The following is a 13,999-nucleotide window of genomic DNA, read 5'->3' on the forward strand; positions in this document are numbered from 1 at the left end:
TTTTTTATTTTTATCTAAGGTCCTAATTTACTGGGTCTTGCTCCTGCATTAGTACTATGTTTTGGGCCATCTTTGAAGGGTTGGGTAGAGAATTTAAAATACTTGATGGGTTCTTTATTCTATTATTGCCGTATTAGATGGTAACAAAGTGTTTGATAGAGTATCTTTAACTTCATCAACATTGCCAATAATGGTGCATGTAATATATAGAGGTGGTGTGGAAATCATTTTTTTTTCAGGGGGTAATAGGGATGATATGATTACTATCTTACGTTCTATGGACTAAAATTTTTGTTTTTCAAATCTAAGTTAATTTAGTTATTCATTCCATGAAGCAAATGAATTGGAATGGATAGATGAGATGGTACTTATCATACACTCCAAGATATGCTTTGCATTACAACTGGGTCTTCTACATCTTTAGGTTTTCTACTAGGTGCAAATTAGCTGAGAAAACAATGAAAGCAATACAGAGAATATTTTAGGTTTGGGAGGTCAGAGGAAAAACTAGTTCTTAGAAGTAAACCACAAGAAATTGATCTATAGTTTACTTTTATCAAAATTATTTGTTTCTACGTGTTGTTATCCAAAATATTAGTCAAGATAGTAAACCTAGAAAAAAGGCAAAGAAAATTCAAGAAAGCTTGTTATTTTGACAGAAAGGGTTCTCATGACGTTAGTGTGTGAGGAATTTTTCACGTCAAATCAATGGGGCTAGAGGAGCAGATTCATCAATAGGGGGCAAGGGGGAAAAGAATGTCGGAGAGTAGAGAAAGAGGGTGCATTTGGGAGTGAGGAGGTAATCGCCTGAAGGCATCGTAGGATTCCTTTTTTTTACTTTTCTATTTTAAAATAGTTATTAATACCATTTATAGAATTCAAGAGATTATGCATTTACCAAGTGGATTTTTAGTTGAAAAATGATACTCTATAGATCTTCAACAAAATCAAAGCACTATAGCCTAATATTTTTCTTTTGGATTAAGTTTTTCTTCAATTATTTCTTTACCATTGATGATTTGACCTTGTAATTTGACTCTCTTAATGATGATTTCCATCATTAACTCGTACTCTCATTGTAAAATTAAGTCGTAAATACTTTTTATTCTTACCAAAAAAAAAAAAACTCTAAAATTATGAATCCAATCAGAATCAAATCTTATAATCTCTTTATCATGGGTGGAGAAAAAATTTTTATTTTTTGTTTTATTTTTTTTAGGGGGTGGGGGGATTTGGGTTGATTTGTTTGAATTGACAAATGATAATCAATTTTGGCTGGATATGGAATAGAAACATATAAGGAGATGACGCTTGAGGCCAACAGAATGAGTTTGGTATGTGGGTCCATAGCGAAAGAGTTATGTTAGAACCATCCAAAATTCTCCATTGTTTCATAATCGTGTTAGCAGGAAAGGTTGGGGGTTAGGTTAGGTTCTAGGATTACTTTTGTAGAGTTTTTTTAATTTTTATTTTGAAATACCCAAATTTGTAATCTATCGTAGGAGACAAAAACTGGACTTAAGCGTGCTATATGGTGACCACACAAGAATGATAGCTTAGGACTTCTGTTTTAGAAGAAACAAATCTAAAGTGTATTGGAAGTTGGAACTGAAGGATCGATGGCTAATTTATTAATTGAATCCTTAAGTGTTATATGTTCTAAAAAAGAGACTGATTTAAGTATCCTCACAGTAGAAGAGGGTCGCAGATAAGTTTATTTACTAGACATTAACACAATTCTATAGAACTACCTTTAATGGATTGGTAAATAATTTTGGGTTATTTCTTTATTTTGTTTTACGTTTGGATGTGCAACCTTCATTTGCTAGCTGGGTTAGATTGTGCTGGTGGATCATAAAATATAACTCTCTCTCTTTATTTGTCCAACATTGATCTTGTATGGGGTGCGGTGGCGTAGTCTTTGCGGTATGGTTCGACCTGATTGACTGTGACTTGGAGGCCGGAGTATATAATGTACTATCATCTTGTTGAGCAAGTCATTATAATTTAGGAATTTTTCGAGCTAGTGTTTCAGGACGAGTTTTCTCGCTGCTTCTTGGGTGTAATATCTCTCTACTACATAGTGAAACATCTACTTCTTCGTCCGAGGACGTAGCAAACCACACCAGTGTGTGAACTTCGTTAAATCTCTGTGTTGTACAAATCTGTTGACTGTTTATTTTTTGTATTTGTTAGGGTTTACTCTAACATATCTTAATTGTTAGAACCCTTGGCAACCATGTTCCACCCCTATCATATGGTTGGACTCTTTCTCTCATATAGATCATATACAAATATGCTTATTAAGTCATGTCAAAGAAAAATGACAGATGAGAAAAAATATTTTATGATGAAACAAATACACTCTAAACGTCATGAGAAGCTTCATGGAGGAGTATTATGACACCCAATTAGCCGTTAGAAAAATAAATTTTATTTTTGTTTTCTCAACCTCCATATTTGACCACAGTTCATCTGTGACGATTCTTATGATGCAAACAAAACCCATTAGTAAATAAATAGTTGAGCTTCCCATAAAAAAATAATAAATAAATAAATAGTTTAGTTCATCCAAGCCCAGCTCATCACATTTAATATCCATACATGCCCAATTAGTAGTAAATAAATAGTTGATTAAGGTAATAATATTTGGCTTGGGAAAACTATATGGTGGGAAGAACCCCATTTGTTGTAGTCTATCCTACATCTTGATCTTCTCAAAATGAGACACATTGGATTTCATGGATGGGTGCTTTGAGTCTCATGTCATGGTTTCAATCCAAGCAGTTCTAATAGAAACATTTTGATTTGGACAAATGATTACAATTTCTCAACAAAAATTTGACTCCACAGTTTGATAGATGCATCTTTGTCTTGTGGTTGTAACAAATTTAACCAAATTCCATTTCATTTATAATCGTGACTATCTAAATGACATCTCTGTATCAATTAGAGCTTCTAGTAATATTCTTTTAAATGGTTTTTATCCTATTATTAAATTCTATAAGTTTTGGGTAAAATAAGATTTTCAAAATAATTTGAAAGTGATTATTCTTAGTTATTATTAAAAAAAAAAAATTATTGTCTTACATAATTTTTAATATATATATATATATATATATATATGACATGATTTTATTTTCATTGAAGAAGAAAAAAGATATGCTATCCTAAATGGGGGAAAAAATTACAAATTATTTGAGACATTAAAGAGTTTTTATAACTTTTTATCATCGGACAAGATTAATTGGTATGAATTTTCAAGACTATAATTGGAATTTTGTGGCATTTTCATTGATCAAGGGTTATAGTTCATGGTTTCAATGCTATTATCGGCTGTTGTCAATAAAAATACTGATATGAATTGTCCATATCTAGCTGATTCCTCTAAAACAAACCACTTTTTATCAAAAAAAAGAAAAAAAAAAGGAGACAAATTTTAACCGTATTAGTTGATACGTATCGGTGTTGTATCAATATTGATTACTGCAGATACCAGTATCTAAATCCATGTTATGGATGGAGCAAAAAGGAAAAATCTCCCATGAACACTCCTAAAGTCTATTTCTTCTTTCACACATTGCCCCTTTAATGTTCTCATTCTTGATTCACTCTTTGTTTTCAACCAACGATTAAGGCTCTTCTTAATAGAGTCTTAATCCTCCCATTGGAGCCACATGATTCCTTTTTTTTTTTTTTTTTTTTTTGTTAGGGTTTGTAAATCCCATCCGTCACTATTAAATAAGATGGCAACAACTTCTTATCTTAGAAAAGTTCATATTAAAAAAAATTCATAATGACTTTTTGTTAGGTAACCTTAATGACACATGGAAGAACTTCACTATTATAAGATGATGATTAGATGATTATAGATCTCAATGTGGTTTACATTTAAATTAATTTAAACATGATGAAAAATCTTTATACGGAACTTAACAAAGTCATATCCCAACTAAGTGAGGTCCGTCATACAAATATATATATTATTTTTTTTTATCATATCATGATAAAACAATTCTAATTACATCCTTAGTTTGGTAATACATGGTGCTTACTACTTAGTTTAATTAATCTTAATTTGGAATGGTGGATAGATGTTCACTTTTCCCTCAAATTGATAATATTAAAGACTGGTATGTGTTTGGCAAAGATTTACATGAGATAATCAATGATTTGAAATTTTTGATCATATCTTCCAATTTTTGTTCTTATTTGTGTGTTGTGATATGGAGATTGATTGAGAGGTTGAAGAACATAGGACAGCTCTATCATATTGAAAAGAGTTGAAAGAAAAGTGAAGAAAGAAGATGGGCTCATAGTTCTAGGCCCAAGCTCAGTTCCTTAACTAATGGTTTATTTAGGCCCATGGCTTCAGGCAATTTGTAATCCTTGGGCTGGTCCTTGGGTTGGGCCAGAGGCCTCATCATTTATCAGGCAAGGCCATTGATTTAAAATGTAAAGCTGGAAGTATTATTCTAGAGAGGGAAAAGAAACCGCACGACATTGTCATTGGATTCCTTTGCATGCTTCCCTCATAAAAATGTGGATCCTACACTTTTTCTTCCATTAAATTCTCCCTATTTGACAGTTCAAAACCCATGACATCTATTGGTGCAAAACTGCATAGGAGCCCTCAGCTCTATTCTAAGGGTCCGTTTGATAGCATTTTAAGAAACACGTTTCTACCGTTTCTGTGTCCAGAAATGACAGAAATGGAACAAAAAGAGTTCGCTAAAACTGTGTTTGTTTCACTTGTTTTCAGAAATAGAAATTAAAATTTCTACCTATTTATGGTTCAAGAACGACCCAAGTGAAACAAGTTCTGGAAACGATTCGTAGCCATTCTTTCGCTGGTTACTATCGACTTCCAGAAACATGACTTATCAAACACCTTCAATTCCGTTTCTATTTCTAGAAACGGAAATTTATGCTTCTGCCATTTCTGTTTCAAGAAACGGCAGAAGCATTATCAAATGGGCCCTAAAAGGACTGTGTTTCCCTTAAGCCAAGGTAAAAAAAAGAATCTCTTAACCCAAAATATTTGACCTAAGTTGGATTGGGGAAATTAATTTCAACAATATACATTAAGGGTAGGAGTTTAATGATTATCATAGAATCACATCACTTGGGATCCCTAGATTTCCAAAAAAAACTTTCTCAACTCTAAAATTTCAAGGGATAGAACATTGATTTTATCCAAAAATAATTTTTTTTTTACCAAAAAATAAGTCAAGAGGTTAGACTTCAATGTACTTTTTTAGCAAAAAGGGTGAGAGGATAGGACTCATATATCTTTTGTAATTGTAGATAGCTAATATGAGGAGTATCGTAGATGTCGTATTATTTTGGAGCCATCTTAATAGTGATTTGTTGGGTATTATGGTTCAGTTTGAGATGGAAATCTTAAAGGCACTGACTTAGTTACACTACAACAAAATACACTTGTAGCTACGGATATTTAATTGCGGTTTCAAAATCCGCAGCTATAAATGTCCTATAACTGCGGTTTTTCCTTGTGTAGTAATAGGAAATACCTATTGCTACTCTATTTCAAAACCACAGTTACAGAGGACTCTGTAACTGCGGAAATAAAATCACAGCTATAACTCGCAGTAATATGGTATACTTGTTACTGCGGAATTTAAAACCGTAGTAACAGTAATCTTGTAACTACGAAAACAAATCGTAATAAAAAATCGCAGTACCAGAAAATCTTGTAACTACGGAAATAAAATCACAGTTAGAAAAAATGCAATAATATGTGCTACTTATTACTGTAGTAGTTAAAACCGCAAAAAAAAAAAATTGTTGTTACTACGGAAATGAAATAACAAATAAAAAGCGCAGTAACATAAACCTTATAACTACGGAAACAAACCGCAATAAAAAATCGCAGTAACTAAAAATCTTGTAACTACAGAAATAAACCACAATTAGAAGAAACGTAGCAATATGTGCTATTTATTGCTACAGTAGTTAAGACCGCATTTAAAAAAAAAAAAAAAACCTTTTTTACCGTAGAAACAAAACTGCAGTTAAAAAGTGCAGTAACAGAAACCTTGTAATTACGGAAACAAACCGAAAAAAAAAAACCACAGTAACAAAAATCTTGTAACTACAAAAATAAAACCGCAGTTAGAAGAAACATAGTAATATGTGCTATTTATTACTACAGTAGTTAAAACTGCATAAAAAAAAAACCTTTGTTATTGCGGAAACAAAACTGCAGTTAAAAAGCGCAGTAACAGAAACCTTATAACTACGAAAACAAACCATAATAAAAAATTGCAGTAACAGAAAATCTTGTAACTACGGAAATAAAATCGCAGTTAGAAAAAACGCAATAATATGTGCTATTTATTGCTACAGTAGTTAAGATCGCATTAAAAAAAAAAACCTTTGTTATTGTGGAAACAAAACTACAGTTAAAAAGCGTAGTAACAGAAACCTTATAACTACGGAAGCAAATCGCAATAAAAAATCGCTGTAACAGAAAATATTATAACTGCGAAAATAAAATCGTAGTTAAAAAAAATGCAGTAATATGTGTTACTTATTGTTGTAGTATTTAAGACCGCATAAAAAAAAAAACCTTTGTTACTATGGAAACAAAACTGCAATTAAAAAGCGTAGTAACAAAAACCTTGTAACTACGGATAGCAAGGCTTCGATTCGGTTTGGTCTGGGCTGTTATCGATTCGGTCCGATCGATTTTATCGATTCTATTTAGGGTTATATATATATATATATATATATGCTCAACATGGGAGCATATTTAGTGCACGTCAAGACGGTGCAGTGTGGTCTTTTCATGCCCTATATAGTCTTTTTTCATTTTAAGTCTAAAAATTTTATTGTGGTTCAGGTCTAAAAATAAACTGAACTAAACCAGCATTAACTTGAAATCAGCCTGACAAAAGCTTATTTGAATCGGCCATTTGACACCCCTAAATTCTACTCTCCAATTTGGTTTTGTCGTCACTCATTCTTGGACCAAAACCATACCAGCCCAATGGACATTGGGTTGAATTGGACATTTGACACTTCTAAGTTCCCCTCATCAATTTGGTTTGGTTGTCATTCATTCTTGAACCAAAACCTCTGCCCGATAGAAACTGAGTCGATTTGAACATTTGACACCCCTAAAATTGAGTTCTAAAACATCTAATAGAATAGAAAAATGAGATTCTAAATCATGGGATTTGGTCAATTAAGTCTGATACCTATTTGAATCAGCTTGGATCAGACTATATCGGATGGAGGTTCACTAGATTAGATGCGACATATGATTGATATTTTGTTAATCTCTAACATTATGTCTAATTGGATGTCTAGCAAAAAAAAAAAAAAGTAACAAAGTCAATCAAGGTTAATCCAACCATTGTAGAAGCCAGGGTTAATCCAATCCAGCCCTGATAGGGTCAATTAGGGCCGGTTTGGATTGATATGAACCCAGCAAAATTGGGCCTAAACATGAACCTGATTGGGTAGCGTTAGGGTTTTAAGAACCTCAACCCAACTCGGTCTATTTCACCCCTACCATAAGGTTAGATAATTTAAGAATCTTACCAAAAAAAAAAAAAATACAATTTAAGAATATAATTTAACTTAATAATATGGGCGAGTGGTAGCTGGACGTACGTATTGTAATCTTATTTTCACTTTCTTTTAATATTAGCCGTCCATTTAAGTTTAGATTAATCTAAACCATCTATTAATTTTTTATATTGTAACTGATTCCTAGTTTTTAGGGTGGAGAGATGACGGATGTGGTTACTTAACTTGTCTAATATTTTTTTATATAAATAAATACTAAAAATCCAATATAAGCGGACTCCTCCTTCGATTTTGTTGGGAAATCTCAATTCTCTCTCTCTCTCTCTTCTTGCTTTTTCTTCAACGTTGTTTCTTCTTTCTACAGCCGCCATCATCATCATCTCTCTCTCTCAAAATAGGATGAGATAAGAAAAAAATCAACATAACTATTTTCAGGCACTGAACATATGAGAGACTTGGCCACATATATCCAAAAACCATGTTTACATATTAATCATCAGGGAAGGGATTTGGACAGTAAAGTTTGCATATATGGCAAAAGACAAATTTGAATCTATAAAGTAAACAAAGCTGTTGAATATCTAGGATTTTATTATTATTTATTGGGTAGATATTATTAACCTATGAGAATTTACCATGGATGCAAATCTTCACTGAAATTGGTAAACAAAACTTCAACTAGACTGGAGAGCGGTGAAAAAGGAAGAATAAAGAAGGAATAACTTTGAAGAAGAAGCAAGGAGAGAGAGGAAGAGAGGATCGAGATTTCTAAGCGGAATGAAAGGAGGAGTCCACTTATATTGGGATTTTTATTATTTATTTATTTAAATATTAATAATATTAAACAGAGTTGTAACTGTTTACAACTCTGTTAGCAGGATTAACATATTTAACACGTGTCAATCATATCATTTACGTGAACATTCACCGAGCTTCGAATGTTCTGCATTCCTATTTTTCTGTACGTACCGCGACCATGAACCTGATTGGGTAGCGTTTGGGCCTAAACATGAACCTGATTGGGTAGCGTTAGGGTTTTAAGAACCTCAACCCAACTCAGTCTATTTCACCCCTACCATAAGGTTAGATAATTTAAGAATCTTACCAAAAAACAAAAAAAATAAAGACAATTTAAGAATATAATTTAACTTAATAATATAATTGATTGGTGGGAAGATTTTGCTCACTCCCGCTCTCTATTTCCCACTCCCACACGAACTCCTCCATCTTGTCGCACTCTATTTCTTTCTCTCTCACTCTCTCTCATCTCAATCTCTCCAAACCTTAAAAACTATTATTTCTCAGTCTCTTGCTCAAGCTCTCTCCAGCGACCTGAATCGCTGAAGAAGAAACCGTTCAAAGGGCTAGATCGATTTTGGCAAAGTACGACTCTCTTGCTCTAGGCTGCTCTGTTGGAGGAGAGACTCGTTTTTGAAGAAGGGTTTCTAGAGTTCTGTCCAACTCATCTCCTTTCCCGGTAGCTCTGAATTATCACACTCATCTTGATTGTGAGACTTAATTATCTTCAATTTTTGTTGTTTCTGCTATTGTAGTTCACAGATTTTTCTGAAACTTTGTATTGTTATATTCCTGTTGATGTTGTCTCTGAACTAAAGAATTTAAACGAGATTGAAACTACTCTTTTTTTCTTCTAACTTTTGTCTCCTATCATCTTTTCAGGTAGTAATCTGTCAGTTTGGTCAATTTCTTGTTCTTTTTTCTTTTTTTTGCTCACCGATACTCTGTTCTCTATTCCATTATATTATCTTCAATTCTTGTTGTTTCTGCTATTCTAGTTTACAGATTTTTATGAAGATTTGTATTGTTATATTTCTGCTGATGTTGTCTCTGAACTTGAGCATTTAAACGAGATTGAAAATATGGGAGGTAAGTTACTATTTTCTTTGGATCTGCTATGGTCGGTAAGTTACTATTTTCTTCCATAGTTTCTAATTTCATCATCAGCTGCTGCACCACTTTCCAGCCATAAGAGTTGGGTGATTCTTTGTAGAAGTGTTAGGATACACACTACCCCATTCGATCGATAGGAATTGTGTCCCCATCTAGTGCTTCCATCAGCTGATTACTATAGGTTTATTATTTTAGTATCTAGTTGCTATTTTTGGTTTGGGCTTGCTATCTGTGATCTGATGATCAGTTTCTGTGATAATTTAGGGTTCTTCTATTGTGTTAAAGACCTGTTAATGATATCAGTTTAAGGGTATTCTATCCTAGGATTTGTGAGTTTTACATAGTTACTAATTATGTACAACAAGTTTCTATTTACTTTGATCTGATGTAATTGTCAATCCAACTGTTGCATTGGTACCATCTTTGGGGGTACAACATGTTGCTGATGCCCTTTGGGTTGCTGGATCTCAGTCCAATGATTTGCAGAAGGTCTACAACAGATTCTACTCATAGTATCTCAATGTTTTTGAAGCCACTACTTGTTAACTTTTGTTCTTGCTACGTGGGTGTTGAAACTGATATGATTTTGGTTATTTAAGGTTCCATTTTTCTCGTTCAGCTTCATCCCAAGCCATGGCCCGGGTCTCTAATGGATTGGGCTTCCCTACTTGCTCACCATTCTTATACTCAAATTCCTTCCAAGCATTGGCTTCTTCTTCTTCTCTGTTAGACACCTGGTTGCTCCCCGTGTCCTGCCAAAACCCACAGCTTCATTTCTACTTTCCAATGGTGTGAGACTTGTTTGGTAGCTTTCAATGGCTTGTGCACTTTACCAACATCTTCCTGGGGTTGATGCCCTAGAAGGGATAGGACGTCTTGCTGCAGGTATTATGGCTCTAATGGGTGTAGCAGTCCTTGAAGGTTCTTGACTTGCAATGGGGGTCATCTCTGTTCCCATGTCCGTCACACAAATAGATCTAATAGCCAATGATGGATCCTCCGAATGCTTGTTGATTTACCACAATGACTCATTACAGTCGACCTTCTTCGCCTTCCCTTCATCCTGAATTGAAATTGCAGGACATGGGTTTCCATCTTCACAACCTTCATCTGTGCCACTTGAAAAATCCTTTTCCATTTGTGGAACAGAATCGATTAATCTTCTGTCATCTGCATTTGAGTTTTGAGGTTTAGTATTGGAACGATTTTTATCTCCTCTTGACAATCCAACTACCCATTTCTGTGCATCATCCCATTTTGATGAGATTGGTTTCCCCAAAAATGTCCTATGATGATGAAAACCTTGATTTGTACCATTTCCTTTGCGGAACTCAAAATTAATGGCAGTGCTGCTTGAAATCTCCTTTGTTGATCTATAATTGTAACAACCCTTATGCTCCGCAGACCTCATTCTTGTTCCTACCTCCTGATATATATACCCAGGAACTCTCAAAGAAAACTACTTGTGTTTCCCCACTCAAAACTACTAGTGTTTCCCCACTAAATTAATGTGATTGAAATTTATTACATTATTTGATAATTTTTTTTGAATTATTATTTTGAACAGATGAATCTAGAACTAGGAACCATCGTAGTCCAACATTATTGAAAGATGTGTGGAATTTACTGACTGACCAGAGAATTATTGTACAATGAAATAATGAAGGACAACCCATTGGAAGGGAGGGAGGCTTGTTAGGTCAGTTTCTTGGAACTATAGTTAAAAATGAAACATTTTGCCCTTTAAATTTCAATGACTGGAGAAAAATACCAAGAAATTTTAAAGAGTGCATGCTAGAGGTTGTGCAGGTATTGTAGACACCTAATTTTGTCATCCCCCGGCGATGATGACACAAGAAGAATTACATGTTGGACATTTTAGACTTGGAGAATTTTTGAGCTTAGAGTAGAAAATGACCATTTTTTTTTCCTAAAAACTTTCAAGAGAAAATGTTTTCAAAAATTAGAATTTGATGTTGTGGATTATTATTGTTTGTCCCCTTAGGTCGGACATTACACTTTGATGTGAGAACTATGCGAATCGGTGTCCGATTCTCTCTTTCATTATATGATCCGAGTCTCTACTTTATGCATATTTTTGTAAAGGTCCTCGGTCGAGACCACAATCGTGTCTCACATCATTGGATAGTGCTTGGACTAAGCTTTCTAATGACATATTACACGTCAAATTCTGACTAACGGTTTGAAAGATATGACCTCCGGAAGTTGACTCCAAAGTTCGGTATCAGATTCCATTCCGAGCAACCAAGGAGTGCCACATGGTGCCCAAACCCCTTTGTCCAAAAGCAAGCCTTTTCGGACAATTTTCTTTAGTTTTTTAGTTCCACATCGAAAATAAGAGAGAATTGTCTCAAGTCGTAAGGCTATAAGTATAGCCATTCCTCTCTTCCAAAAGGGAGGAGAAAAAAAATTGAGAATTTGAGAGAGAGGATGGCCCCATCAAGGTTTTGGCTAACTTCTTCACTCTAAAATCAAATATTCTCTAAGTTTAAAAGTTTAACATATTAATCCTTCCTTGAGCCGGGAGATCTAGTCCGGTTCGATTCAATTTGGGGCTTGAAGCACAAGGGTTATTTCCCCTTATTTCTTGATTAAAGTCGGGTTTAAGGTATTTTTCTTCTCCCAATTGCAATTTAGAACTAGTTTATCTGATTTAATAGATTAGGTTTAATTAGTTTCAATTCGATTTAATGTTATTTATTAGATATAAATTGGTATATTCCGATTCAATTAGGTGTATTTAGGTTTAATTAGTTCATTTAGATTAATTAGGTTTAATTAGCTTTAATTTGGTTTAGTATGGTTTATTAAACGTGAATTAGTTGATTCCGGTCCAATTGAGTTTATTTTGTTTTAATTGGGTTCAACATAGTTTGATTTGGGTCGTTGGGTCCAACCGTTGATTTTTGCTAATCCGGTTTTTCTTTTTTTTTTTTTTTTTTTTTTTTTTAAAATTTGGTTTGTTTTCTATTACTATTATATCTTGGTTTAATGAATCAATTTTATTTGTGGCTTAATATATTTACATTACTATTCGATTTGATTTATTTTTCTTTTTGTTGCTTTTTTTGGACCCTTAGATCAGAATCCTACATGTAACCTAATCCCACTGCTTCTTCTTCTTCCTCTGTTCCATCTTTCTTCTTCTTCTTACCCGAGAGGTTGAGGGAGCGAACCTACAGACTCAGGAAAGTTGAGCATAGCCAATTTACCTCTTAAGAAGAACACGGCCGAGTCGTAGGCACGCGCGGCCATCTCTGGCGACACGAACGAACCGAGCCAGACTCTGGTTTTCTTCTTTGGTAAGCGAATCTCAGAGACGAAACGACCCCAACTGCGTCTACGAACTCCTTGAAATGCCGACTCCGGCTGGCAGGATCGTTTCCTTGGGTAGTTTTTTGATATTGACTCCGGTCCTTCATGGTTTGTCCCGGTTACAAGAGTTTCTTCTTCTGCTAAGGACATTGCAGAGAGAGAGAGAGAGAGAGAGAGAGAGAGAGAGAAGCAGAAAGTAGCTTCGGAGAGAAGACGGGACGAGAGCAAGAAGAGGAGGGTTCCCCTTCTTCTCATCTTCTTTTGCTTTCCTTCCTCCAAAATCTGCAGCGACCGAACCCTCTCCACTTCCTTCTCCTTCCTTTCTTTCTCCTTAACCGAACCTGCAAGTCACTCCCTTCTGTTTCTTCTTCTTCTTCTTCTTCCTCTCTTCTTTTCTCTTTTACCATGGCCGAACCCTCTCCACTCCCTTCTCCTTCCTTTCTTTTTCCTTAACCAAACCTGCAACTCACCTTTCTCCTCCTTTCTTCTTTTTCTTCTTCTTCTTCTTCTCCTTCATTCTCTCCTCTTCTATGCTCCAATCTCCTTCCCTTTGCCAAAATCCCCCTCTTGCCCTTCTGTCCCCTCTTTCGTCTTTTCATTCTTCTTTTCTCCTTTTCTCCTTTTCTTTCCATTTTTTTATTTTTTATTTTTTATTTTTTATTTTATTTTCAGTGAAATTCTTGACTATGGCCGAAACCCCATCTCCTTCTCTTCTATCTCTTTTTTATTTTTTATTTTATTTTTTTTTTGTGTTCATTTTCTTTTGTTTATTCATTTCATTTTTTATTTATTTATTTATTCTTGTAATTCAAATTGTAATATGCTCCCCAACCCCTATCATTGTGTGATATTTCTCCTATTTCACCTTTGCCTTCGCCGTGTTTCAATTAATTCATCGTGTTTCAATTAATACTTTTAGGGGATTCCATAAGGAGTCCTATGGTCACTCTAATCCAGCCCCTTAGGATCAGGGGTTGAAATCGATTGGGTTTTGTTCATTATTTTTGAATCATATGATAACCATAGGGTTTCACTAATTTCTATTAAATTAGGGTTTTGAATCAGCAAATGGGTTTATAGGCCATAGTCTAGGACGTAGGTCAGTAAGGGCGTGGCTGGCCCTTCAAACTGGCTTGTATCATTAGGCCGTATTTGGGAGGATTGGGTTTGTGTTATCATTTCTTTCTTTTTTAGG

The 13,999-nt window shown here is 34.4% G+C and overlaps 1 pseudogene; it reads right to left on the bottom strand.

Annotated features, from left to right (window-relative positions):
* Positions 1-9,933: 9,933 nt before the first annotated feature.
* Positions 9,934-11,411, bottom strand: LOC122066432 (annotated as a pseudogene).
* Between the last annotated feature and the right edge of the window lie 2,588 nt (positions 11,412-13,999).

Source organism: Macadamia integrifolia, unplaced genomic scaffold (genome assembly GCF_013358625.1).
Source record: "Macadamia integrifolia cultivar HAES 741 unplaced genomic scaffold, SCU_Mint_v3 scaffold2390, whole genome shotgun sequence".
In the NCBI taxonomy this organism is placed as follows: Eukaryota; Viridiplantae; Streptophyta; class Magnoliopsida; order Proteales; family Proteaceae; genus Macadamia; species Macadamia integrifolia.